Genomic DNA, 13,946 nt, shown 5'->3' on the forward strand with positions numbered 1-13,946 from the left:
AAAGTAGAACCATTCCAGTTACTTTCATTAGATCCTACCAGTTCATTTTTAGGCGGTGTTATCCGATCCTTGTGGTGTAGGGACTTCATTGATTATTCTCTGGGAATCTTCATCAGGTTTCGTCGACTTCTATAATGCAGTACTATTTGTGGGGGAGGGGGAGATAATGGCTACGATTTTGTCTATCCGGTTTAATAGACTTCAAAAGATTTTTGTTTTGTGATTCCGTATTCTCCTTTTCGTCTAAGGAAAAACAAGGGACAACAGTGGTGATCCCGATATTCATACATTACGCACTTTAGGAAGGGGTCTTCTTTTAGGATACAGTATTCCTTATTTATAAAATGCTCCCATCTAATGACTTTTTTGGGAAGGGGCGATTCGACTTCGCAACGTAAACTGTGTTTTCACAGCAGTCTAATTTCCAAACAAAGTAACATTCAAGATTCAAACGGGCATGTAGGCAGGCGGGAAACCAGTCATCCTCATCACAAGCGTGATCCTTTTAGCAAAGTATTCGGACAGAGAGGACGCCTCTGAGGTCATGTTAGATTCCCCTGATGCCAACCAGTTCATGAAATGTAGTTCAAGGTGCGGGTAACTATGGAGCTTTTGCTCGAAGATACTACACTAAAATACTCTGTGAGTGGAATTAAATCCTCGACTATAACACGTGAAAAACACTCAAATCACAAAGCACTTGCTTGTACCTCAGTTAGTGTGCTCAAAAGTCGTTTTCGAATCTGTGGCTTTGGAATTTTTACAAGAAGTCAAATTCCCCTTTATCCCAATGAAAAGATGTAGTTTGGCCGTATTTTAGGACTGTCACAATGAGGGAAGTAAAAATGGTCATGAATATCCTGGAAATCAACTGGGAGGAAGAATGGCTACTGGGGGGTTCAGGTGCGACTTCCCTATGGACTTACTCTCTGAGGACACTATGACGTCAGAATCGTATTATGAGCCTATCACCGTTTGACAGCAATTGTCTATGTGAAGCAACTGTGTAGGACGAAACCCGAACAAACGAAAAAAAATTCCGGCAATCCCATCGCTCGAGTTCACACCATTCCTCCTTCTATCTTGGGGGAATTATTCTGACGAGTCCACACCAACGGTGAGAAGCATTAGACTCCAGTTTTGCTCTGATTACAGCTCATCCCCAGTGCATATCGTTGGCCACACAAGGCTCTGAACTTCGAACATCTGGCATACGAGGCGAGCGTGTTATTACAACTCAACCAGCTTACGCTGGTTTCCGAAGTTTTGCCTATGAAGAGGCGGCTGTGTTCATGCTTAAGTGATCCTCTACAACTACTTCAAGATTATCCAGCAGGCTTCGGGCTTCGTTGACGCTATCTGACTGAGAGGTCCAGGCGAGTCAAACGATCGGTACAACCAGGGGAGACACTGGGTCGTTTTTCAAGCCGTCGGTCAAACCAGTCACATCACTCATACGCGAACACGTTCACCTGTTCAGAAGTAATAGTCCAGGTGCACCAAACGTACGCTGGCGGGGTAGTGGTGATACGCTCACGTCGCGTGTCAAAAGTTCGGAGGTCAAAGTCGAGCATGGCCAAGGATATGTACTGCTTATAATCCCTAGTAGGAGCAAAGCTCGAGTTTAATGCTCCCCCGTTGGTGTGGACCCGCTAGAATAGTCACGCAGGACTGCTCAGATATGTGCATTTATGACGGTTGGAATACCTACCTTCCAGGTAAAATACAACCATCAAAACGGTACTTATAGATTGGTTTTCACAAACTTATGGTCTACTTTAATCTGTGTATGTCCATTGCAATGTGTTGTGATGAACATTGGTGTATATTTTCTATGGAGGAAAATGTTGGTAGCTCAGGTAGGGTAGATGGTCGTTGGCTCGTTCGCCGAGCTGGGCAATTTGATTGCACACGTTTCATCACCAATCGAGGTGACATCATCAGTACGTTATTGGAGAGCGTGATGGTGCGTAGCAGTGGGTCATTTGTTGTGCGTTGGGTAGTGTTGCGTGTTTTTTAATATACGTGCTGCTAGTCGGGGATGACCTTTGACCGGAATTAGTTGTTCGGTCGGACGGTTCCATTGGTTGCTCTGTTATCGCGTAATGAGGACACAGGATAACAGAGCAACCAATGCAACCGCCCGATCGAACAACTAATCGCGGTCAAAGGTCATCCCCGACTAGCAGCACGTGTATTATCACACGCATTATCACATACGTAACACTGCTCAATGCACAACCACTAGCCCACCGCTACGCACCACTACGCTCCCCAATAACGCACTGATGATGTCACCTCAACTGGTGATGAAATGTTTGCAATCAAAGTGCCCAGCTCAGCAAACAAGCCAACGACCATTGGTGTATCTTTTTGTTTGGTGTATGGTCGCCATACGATATCTGTATCCTAGTGTTGTGAGATTTGCTCGTAATTGTGCTGTGTATGAGTGGACGGTATCCTTCACGAAGTCAACGGTCTGGGAGTGAAAATGACTTATTGATCTCCGGCCATTTCAGGGAGTTGCTAGGATGGGGATTAGGCAGACCCTGAGGTAAGAAGTCCAGTGAAATGTCCGATATGCCGAAGGTGGGCGGCTGGAGTCCACCTCCCAGACATTCACTTCGTGAAAAGTCTAAAGAGATATGTTACTTTTTACAGAAACAAAAGTGTCACACGATCTCAGCAAATCGGATGAAAGACTGCTGATGCTTCATTTTCTGAGTAATTCATCTGAATGTTAGTAATAGCCATCTGGACTATCCAAAATATGTCTTCCTGGTTTTCTGCCACTACTGTGTCTATAAAATGTGGTTCTCAAGCTATTGGCCCCTGTATTTTCTTTAGCTTATATCGGCGCTTACATTTCTTCGGCCTTCCGGCCCCTTCTACGTGTCAGATTAGAAAACCTAACCTTGTTGAATATATCGCATACTTAATCCTCATGGGACCAGCTCATGCGAGAACGCTCTATCGTTCTTCCTTATTCCAGGTTAAATCATGGAACAGGTGTATTCCGGTCATGAATAGGGTGGAATTTCTCTTTGCGACACAGGCTGAATACTGCCTGAGCTATACCGAACGATGTCTGTGTGGCATCCGCAAAGTCTCTCTTACTAGAGTGGTCCATAGACAGATGTCTGATTAGCAGAGTCTCCTCCACGGATGGGAATAAGTCTAGCAAGTTGTTCATCAAACACCGCTGGCTTTTGAGCCAAAGAACGGTTTTCTGTCTGTGTTTGCGCGTTTCAGAAGTATATCGACCCAAAGACAACTATGAAATACGCAGGCAAGTGCCACCCTAAAATCTCCGGACTAAATAAGCCTTAAATGCTAAGTATGGTCTACATTTCGATGGTTTTACCTTTTGCACTCTTACTTGGAGGACCTAACAATAACTATTTTACACATCCCAGCTAGAGGAATATCCCTCGGACAACTACACATGCATCTTAATCCCGACTCTTCCAAATTGAGTAAACCACCCGCGTCTTGTTTATTGTTTTACGTGTGTATGCTAGCCTACCTAACTGGGCAGATCTGCGAGGCAACCTGGACTAAGACAGGCGGAAGTTATCCGAATCTGGATTCAATGGTGTATGGCTTACTCCGCTCAATCACCTCCAAATTCAAATTCGGAGGCAGCTAGACGGCCGAAGCTGGCTTTTTCGACAGTCTTACTTGAATCTTGACAGCTACATCGTACTCAGGACAACGAACTGCAAAGTGCTAAAATCCGCTGAATAATCTATCGGGAAAGAAAACCAGAAATATGTGAATAACGGAAACCGGCAACAACTTTGGCGTTTCTTCGCTCAATAAACTGTTTTCAAAGTCCCGATGTTAAGAAACTTTTGTCCTGTTCAATTCTTCTGATATTCTCCTGTACTTTGTAACCGGAGAAATACAACTGATCATTTGTCTGTGTTGTCTTCAAGTTCGTAACGATAAATTCGTGTAACAACCAAGGGAAGGGACTAAATGCATATCAAGGCCCACGTCCGTTTTTAGATCCCTTTTCTATACCATCCCCTCACATTTTTACATGTACTTTTAAACAGCTGGGTCAGTGAGACACTCTTGTATGCTGGGCTTCCATGTACACCATAGATCAGTTGGCACTGTAGATACTGCACAAAGCGAGATGGGCGACATGGTCCAAGTGGTTAGAGAGTGAATTTACTGACCGGAATTTCCGTGGTTCGAACCCGACATCTGCCTCGACTTTCCCCGTCTAGGCTTGAGCAACTTGGCAGTACCCCAGCCCTCGTGCAACCTTCAGGTGGCATGGCAGCTAGGCAGCTAGGTTTCTCAGTTCATAGGAGGCTTGCCTTGGCATAGATATTAGGTCCTAGTTCATACGCAAAAATTAGGGATTATTGTGAAGACAGTCTACAAAACAGCTGCCAACAGCTGTTTATGAGTGACGCAGAGTTTGAACACGTTGGACACAGCGCGTTATTCATGCCGCTGGCCAATCATGGAGCGAAGCTGATCACTAGCTATCGATGGTGCGAGTTAGGTATTGACTACTAGTGGTTCTGAAATACACAGGGTAACTCAGATTGTGCTCTTTAAATTTTCCAGACACACTTAAAAGACGAGCCTTTTTATCTGGCGGTGAAATATCGTCGTGTACACAAGTTAAAGGTACTAAAGCTTAGAATGCGGCTTCGGCGCAGGTAGTTGATCGCGATACGCGGCATATAACCACAACCATAGGCTACGTGGAACTGATGTATCACGTTTGCGACCGCATGGATAGGAACTACTGGATCTAAGAACTGTCAGTGTCATCCTCTGGAGTAAGATATCTCATCCAGAGTATAATTTAGCCGGCATTTCTTTTAGAATTCAGCTCAAACGAAGGAGAATATTCAAGAAACAGAGGGGGCTGCAGTAGGAAGTGAAAGGAACCTGACTCAGCCAGTCGGTAAGATAGGACCCAAAAGGCCACCTGTCGGTGAGTTACGGATGATACTGGAAGCCTGGTATGAAACGACACATCGGTATGCAGATAGCTCAACAGAATCTCTGCACCAGCAATTCAGTCGGTCATCCACTTGTCTACCCATGTCTTTCAATGGGAAAACTCAAGTCGAGTCATGGTCCGTCGGTTTAGATTTCCCGTCTGCGGAGTACTGGCATACCTTTCTACCTTGAAACGTCACCCGGCTGCTTACCAGATAGGCCTCTACCTAAGTTATATGGAGACAGTAATAACCATTTGCGTTCTATTATGATCCAATTGTTTGAAATTATTCGTGGGAAAGAAAACCGTCAAGAGATCTGAGGTCAACCACACATGGTGCATTCACCCGAAGTGACTGTTCCGAACACAGAAACACAAGCCTTACATCAGTAGTAAATAGATTTCAAGGTGCTACAATAATGTGATGCTTGAATCCGGTCTGTATGATGCACAGCTGGAAATACTGGGTGTGGTTTGAAGCGCATAGGAGGTGCATTGATAACATCAATCTCCAAGAATACTGGTTACCAGTAGCCATTATTTCACTCACATTCACACAACGCTTTCAAATTTGTTGACGGAATACCAAGTCGAATAGCACTGGACAAAGGTGAATGGCGCCGAAGCTTAATATGAACTGCCCAAAAAGATTTCCCACAACTAGTGAGGCTATTCAAGATCGATCTCAACATTGTTCTGTCATCAAGGTAGTCAAGGAATGCATACTTCGATTGACCAAGATCTTACAAATCGCAATAGCACATACAAAGAAGTGAGTGGGCTTGGGCCACGGAACGACAACGTTTTGTTTTTCAGTATTTATCAACCTGCATAATCTGTTCCACATAGGTGATACGACAAGTGTCTAGATGTGGTTTACCATGTGGTTTACACCTTCACAGTTTTTAGGGCATGGTAGTGCCCGGGATTTTTTCTGGCTCCTTCAAAACTTCAAGTTTTAAAAGCTTGAGATTTTTGGTTGGTCTACGGGTTATGGCAGCTCCATAGGCCATAACTTTACCATATAATGGGAAATTAATGGAGGTATTATCAGAGCACAACCAGCCTTTGTCAAATCGCCTTACCAGTGACGCCAAATACGAGTTTGCATGAAACAAAAGACTGAGAATTTGTAATTGAATCGTTGCTTTTTATCTGAGAAATTCAGTCCGCCCAGCTTGGGAACTTAGACTGTCTCTTATTATTTGATCTCTTCCAGCACAAAAAGAGTTTGCTGGTTGTAGGGCGCTTGCAAGCATCCGACAAAATTGAATGGAATGACTAGACTCAGTTAATTGAGGCACGTATATCATTTACCAAAGGAAGTGGCAACTTTTGGCCCTGAACTTTGCTGGCAAAAAGTCGGTGACGGATAGGTCGTGATATGACAACACGAAATGAATGTATTTATACACAAACCGGGCGCTGAATCAGCTTTTTGCCTCCTTGGTTGGAATCCACGTGGCACTGCTTGCATATGGCTTGGAATGTATTCAAACCAGTGGTGAGCCTGCTGTCGTCTCCTAATCGTACTACCAAGTGACCGTTTTCTCTCGTTTGATACTGGACTGAATTATCACCAAACCATTGTACTCAGACCTGGGTATTCTAGGGCTACTTGTAGATGTGTTCATCTTGTTTTGACTTCTGAGAACACCAGGTTTTTCGATGTACCACTTCTTTATTTTTAGTCTTCACTTGACCATTGGCCTCTCATTGTTGTATGGCAGTTGAACACTAGTACTTACTTATGGTGAATGGATTCGGTGATGATGGAAGGGTATTTCCTGAGGGAAAGAAGACAAAGTGGCCTATCCGACTCTTCATAATGACTAAATTTTCTCAGCCTCGTCAAAGTTCCGTCATAGAGACATGGAATGAGCTTCTGCCAAGGTAAACTGGTCTTTATTTAACACTCTTCTTTTTCCTAAGAATAAGTGAAGAATAACGTTAAGAAACATTTAAGTCAAACATTTAAATTACCGAGCATTACAGCTTGCAACAATGCAGTCGGAGCTCCGAAAGAACCTCAGATGTTTAGATGTAGTATACTACTCATAAGGTTACTGAAAAATGTTCGATAGTCCGTAACCGGTTTCGTCCCCCTTGGGGCTTACCAAGTACGCGCACCAGGCCGCCTCATGTTTCATTTGGTACGATATTTGAGATATCACTATACACTATGAGATTCAAAAAGAGGAGAAATGGTCGTGGACCGTCGGATAGTTTCCTGCAACCTTGTAAATGGCGTATTACATCTATACATGTATCGCGATATCTCGAATTTCGAACCAATTAAAAAATGAGGCAGCCAGGTGCAGCACATTCACTTACTTAAAAAGGTAATAGACGAAAAATTCAGCTGGGTTTCAGGTGAGTCTAGCGACAAACCAAATTGGTTTGCAAATGAATGTAGTTCACTGACCTCGGGTGTTGTTTTCGTTTCCCCACGGAGCAGTGAGTTAGAGCGATAGCTATGAGGATTGCTTATTGTTAGTTGGCGCCAACCTGTCTGCTAAAATTGAATACGGTTTAAAAACGGCTACACAATTCTACTTCACTTTAATTTCTCGAAACTTCGGTTGACTGGTACTGTCCACTTAAACCATTATTCGCATTTACAAGGACCCATTTGCTTCCTCACCAACAACTCTCTTACCTTCGCAAGTGTTTGCCCAAGAGTTAGAATCTTATGTTTGCCTTTGGACCCCGTTAAGTAACACCGACCAATGTTATATGGCTAAAGGTTGATGGTAAACTTTTTGGCCATACTTTTTGGAAATTTTCTACCATGCCTTATGAACGATTGGTTTTATTAAGCCAGATATATATTACTTTGGCGGTCATGGTTAATGACTTGGCATATTCTTTGTATCTGACGGTTGTAAAACAGACCCATGTAGAGTTATGAACCACAGCGTCACTGTCCTTTATGACTTCACGAAGAGCATAAAGCTGAGCTTCTGGGATTACAAGACAGGGCAGCAGGATACCAAACAGAAAAGATGGATGAATGCAAGTGGTGGCATACACACAGAAGCAATCTAAAGCTTATTAAGGATCACCAGCAGCGCGAAACCCACTAAACTCCAGAGTCTCAAACTCACGACCTTCCCGAACATTAAGGGGTTTGAGTCGATAGACGTGCTGATCAGCTAGCCGAATAAGCACTCAAGCAACTAGCCTGAAAGTCACGGGTTTTAGACTCCCTGGAGTTTCTTGAGATGCGCACTGCTGCCAACCTCCAAAAGGGATGAAACGGCCGCCCGGAGCTATCAGCTTTTCAACACAGACTGACTCCGGTTAGAAGACGAAGTCTCTACAAAATTACATTTTATTGTCTTGTATCTCGGTCCAACATTGATATTCTTCGCTTAATGGATAACTATCCATGTCTTTCGCAACACAATTGATCTTGTGATGCCCCTAGAACTGAACTTTGCAAAAAACAAATTCTCTTCAACAAGGTGCATCATGGCCAGATGGTTTAACCGACCGCCTTAGCCAACTAGTTTCAGGACAGAAGTGAGGTACTGGTGTTCTAACCTCGAAACCCAATGAATTGAATAGCAAAACAATCGAAATATCTGGACTAGGTTGGATAACCCTTTGATGAAACGTCCAATTGCCATTAATAATATGCCTTTTATTTAGGCGTTCATACGTTATGCACAGGGTCTTTTCGAAACAGTCGTACTGCTGAACAATAAAGCATGTAGCGCGCTGCAACACCCGATGCAGAAACGATGTAGAAACGTTGTATCTTCTGAAAGCGGTTGCTGATTTTTCAAAACAGTTCATAACGTCTCATCGTTATAAGACCGATGCGACTGATGTGACATACAACAATCCGTCTGACTTGAGTGTACCTGGGTGAGACGAGGCGAGTGATGTCAAAGGCTCGAGTAAGTGAATAAGCCTCCTTGGGGTTGGTTGTAATCCGTCTGTCTAATCCCGACCTCCGTGCGAACTTTGAGCGTTTGTTGTGTAGTTTGTCAGATGATCAACCACAGAGAACAGGCTTTTTCCCACTACACAGTGTTTTCTAAAATCTGATTTCAGCTGTAATTTTTCATTTCCTGGTTATACGTACTTTGCGACGAACGAGTGTGTGAAACGAGTTCACCCCACAACCGTGTTGTCTTCGTTACACTTCTCAGAATTAGGACAATTAGACGGTACCAGAGGGCATTCGTGGCATTCGTTTACCTTGAATGTGGCGAACGTAACTGACAAATCAAATGTTCGGTAAAAAAGTCTAGGGAAATTATTCTGGGCAAGCGATTATCTGCCAAAACAGCCTAAACACCAAAACTTTACGGGTACGGGTCCAAAAAAATACCAGTGAGAGTTTGCGATAACTTAACACAAATGTCTGGACGATAAATGCCTCTAAGTATGTCATAACCAGACGCCAATGAAATTGCACAAATTCGCGCAACGCGTAAGAGTTCCCACAGAATTTGTTCACATAGGGGCGAGTAAACGGCTGGTTGACGAACACAGTACAGAGGAGAGTATGCACATTTTGATCTGCAGAAAAGAGGAGTTAATGCATGTCGAGGACAATCATCACTTCTGAAACAAAAGGCTGACAGCGAGCGATTCTGTTCTGACCTAAAAGTTCGTCTTTCACGAGTGATCCTCAGGCCAAAACTCAACAGAAGACCACACCCTCTCAGTATTTTGCAGTTAAGCTGTCAGCCTTCGTTGTTTCGGGATGTTGCAATCAAGATCATAGTTTGAAGTAATCAAACAGGATTCAAACGCTTCTCAGTGATTTGATTCAGTCTGGACTCAAGAGGCTGATACACCGTCAAGTTAATCGCTTGACTGGCCAACTGAAATTCAGCCTTAGATTGATCTACTTCGAATAGGCTTAGGGTTGGTGTCAGGGCCAGTAATTTGGTCGAGATGCATTTGAATGTGGTCAGGAATAAAGAAGCTTTACTAGAATGCATCATATATTGTATGACTGAACGAGTTGACGAATAATGGCTCTGATAGTACAAGACGGCGACGGTGCCAAGTGCTAACTTTCTAGTTCTCCTAGCAAACTTCTTCTTGCGGGTTCTAACCTTAACCCACTTGCCTCCACATTCTACCGAATTTAACACGTTTAGGTTCGTCAGATAGCTACTCGACAAACTGAGTCGGAAACACCACGTGGGTCGCTTTATTACGAGTGCGACTGTGAATCATTGTGACATTCAACAGACCCGTAAACCTATATTGATGCTTTCAGAGTGATTACTAGAGGAGAAACGATTATCATTTTCGTGACCATTGCTTACCCACGAGCTTGATCTACCCGAGAGATCAGGTAGTCGTCGGTTCGTTCACTGAGCTGCGCACTTTAGTGGCAAAGAAGTTCTCTACAATCGGGATCATCGTCAGAAAAACACTAACAGTACGGGTGCCTAGACCATCCGGAAAGGATTCCTAATAAAAAATGAACTTGACAGAGAAGGGTCTAGACTTGTTACAAACAGTCTTATTTCTCTATGGAGAACGATCAGGAATAAATTGCCTACACATTGGAACAGCAGCAGTGAATGCATCCGAACATCATATCGGAGCAGACCATCATCAGTGGAATCGCCCAACCGTTCTTTACGAGCCTCATCCGAAAAAGAGCCAAGGACACAACGACAGGCGAACTTTGGCTAGGTAATCCGAATAGGAAGTGGCAATATGCTCGTCCCTGGGATAGGTTACGTGCCACGTCCTGTAGAATCACCAACCATATACAAGCATTGCGGGGACCCAAACTAGGAAAGGACGAAGGTCCCACAGCAGTTTGAAAGTAGCCGCCTTCGTCCCGCGCTGCCAATTCATTGCCTTGCTCCCACGGACCTTTTCCCAGAAAGAGTTTGCGGCTGAAAACAGTACTTCTTTCGGCAGGCGTTAGATGGGCAGGGGTAGTACCTGGTGAGTTTTAATGCCCTACAATTATTCCGATTCACTACCACCAAATCACCGCAAACACGCAACAGTTAAGTAACGCTTGCCACCAGTAATCAGATGTTTGAATCTGTCTAGTGCTCTCGGATCACAACCATCTGTAGCTGCTTTTTCAGTTGTTTTGTACAAGCGGTCCTTTTGCTTCGAAAAATTCACTTCTTGCACCAAAAACGACACAAATTAGGAAATGTTTCCGCTTCTGATAATGGCCCGATACGGTACAGGCTGAAACAGCCGCCCAGACAAATGAACCGATTATCAACTCAAGCTCCTCCCCTTTCAGTTTCAGGTAGACGGAGGACTCAAAATTCCGAAGCAATACTTTAAACTTGAGAAGTGCAAAGCGCACATCGAAAGCAGGGATCACAAGACCAATTTCAACAAAAGCAGATTGTGCGAACCGATGGTCTCCAAGTAAGAAAATAATATCGTCCGGCTCGTTCACGTCTTCTAGTCTTTCTCTGGATGTGTGTAGTCCCTGACAATATCAACGACAAAAATGAACAGAGGAAGAGGGCAGTCTTGGCGACCTGGACATCATCATCATCATTGACAGCATGACATCAATGTTCAACGCCGATGCTTTACTGCCGTAAAAATCGTTCAGTTGTAGCACGCTTTCGGTGCCTAGCTGCCGCGCCATCCAAAGGAAGCACGAGGGCTGGGATACTGCGCTCTAACCACTTGGTCCACCTCCCGCATGGACGGTACTTCCTAGACTCTTACATGGGCATAAGTGCGGGGATAGAAGGCGAGATATTGGAATATTGACATCTTAGGCACATTCATCGGTAGTAGATCAGGTGGCTGTTGATCTGTTCGCCAAGCTTTGCAAAAAACTTACAAACGTTTCTATATAAAATAACAGCAGTCCGGGTCCGTTCCATGTCAGGTCACATAACGGGCATCAGTACTTTTTTAATAAGGGAAGGTTGCGTACCAAAATCGAATCACTCAATTCAGTTTCAAGTTATTAGCTATTAGCCGAGTACCATGCGTACATTGGCTCGGGAAAGCGGAACAGCGTGGAACACAGTCAAGGATTGGAGGCGATGGCATGTTCAGTTAATTCGAGAATCGGGTAGCTACGCACTGAAGGCGATAACTTTGGCACATGATCGCCATTGACTCAACGATATCGTGTTCACTTGGTCGAATCGGATAGCCTGAGCAGACAGTTCTGAAAGCTGACAGCATAGCCTCTTTAACTCGCTTCCACTCAACCTCCAAGCAATGATTGTCATCCACGTATCGCAACGTCGTCCAGAGATAAATTCGCGGACCGTTGAGCAAAACCACTCTAAAACTACTGCGAGCGGCATTCAGTAGATTTTGATGACCAGACATATCATAGGACCTTACAAATTTGCACCTCTCTCTTGCCCTTGCTGTTTGGCAGTTAGTAAACAATTAGCAAATTCATTGGAAGTGAAATAAATTGATGGACAGGACATGGAGTGACTTAGTGTAAAATGTCATCGAACCTTTGTAATGTACTACTCGTAAGGTTGCTGAAAATGCGTCGGCAGCTCACGACCGGTTTCGCCCTTTTTGGGGCTCATCAGGTAGGTGTAATCCCTGAATTTCCGTCAACCTTATGTTCTACTTGAAACCAAATTGCACGAAATTAGCGAATATACACTCATCTGCAAACTAATCTGGTTCTTTCGAGAGACTCACCTGTAACCCAGCTGAATCTCTTGTTTGTGATGTTCTTAGGCAACTGAATGTGCTGCACCAGGCCGCCTCATATTTCAGTCGCTATGATATTCGAGATATCGCGATACATGTATATCTTTGTAATGTACTACTCATGGGGTGGCAGGTGAGTCGAAAAACCAAATTAGTTTGCAAATGAGTGTATATTCGTCATCCGACCTTCTTATGACAGACAATTTCGCGAAATATTTGCAGACCAACTGTTATATTTACATCCCGCAAACTGCATGCTTTAACGCACTGGGACCCCTGGGTGTGCAAAATCCCTACTCACAGAAAGGGTGGTGCGTAAATCTAGTCCAGCAACAGAGAGATGAATGACTGATGGTAGGATGAAGTCTTTCATCAACATTGCAATACGGACCGTAGATACTAGCTTACAGTTCTTTCACCTTTCGCTGCACTGGCCTTTCGACACTGCAATTTCTGCACGACATCTTCACCTCCCAGGGAGGGTCAGTGGTGTGTAGTTGAGCAATGGTTCAGGGATTAATGACGGTTACTGAGTTGTGAATATCCAAAACACAGCTGTAAAAGCACTCAACAATACCGAGTAGTGTGTGATACGATTAATCATATGCCAACAACCCCGTTACCTGAACAATGAAACCTCGTTGCTGCTGTGTTGGAGGCTGGCACCTGCGTAGTCAATTTATTTTTGCCAGAGAGCGGGACGCGCTCTTCTTGGAAGCACCCATGTTGCCGAGGACCCAATAGCTTACGATCGGAAGACCATACTCTCTTCTGAGGTCCTCTCTTGAAAGGGAAGTTATTAAAAGTGTATGAAGTTCCCACAACCACTCAAACGGCATTATTAGTAAGCTCTCCAACGCATATTCATGGATCACTGTTGAGGATGGGCTTTAATTCGATGACCCACTCTACCAGCTAACGCCCGACTACTCAGTGCAATGGGTTCACGAAACCCCTAAAAAAAAGTATGATCGTGTTATGCTTGCTGTCCTCTAAACTGGAATTGTTCAGCCAGAGAATTTACGAGGTTCAACACGAGGTAGGATCCCTTGAGAACTGCGTTCATCTATCTGTTGCACCCATTGAGGCGACTTTGTAGCGGTGCGCCTGCTGGTCCTTTCTGGCTGGATGAGGGATATGGACCAAAAAGTGCTATTTTTAATATTCCCACTTTCCATTCCCCAAGGTAGCAATGGTGGTATCCTGAGGATGAGAAAATGCAGTTCCCAAACAATGGTCGCCAGGACTTTCTGTCGAATCTCCAAGGGAAGTACCCCAGCCATCTTCTTATCTGGGTTTTTACACTCATGTAGTTAAT

This window comes from Opisthorchis viverrini, assembly GCF_000715545.1.
Source record: "Opisthorchis viverrini unplaced genomic scaffold opera_v5_464, whole genome shotgun sequence".
Classification (NCBI taxonomy): Eukaryota; Metazoa; Platyhelminthes; class Trematoda; order Opisthorchiida; family Opisthorchiidae; genus Opisthorchis; species Opisthorchis viverrini.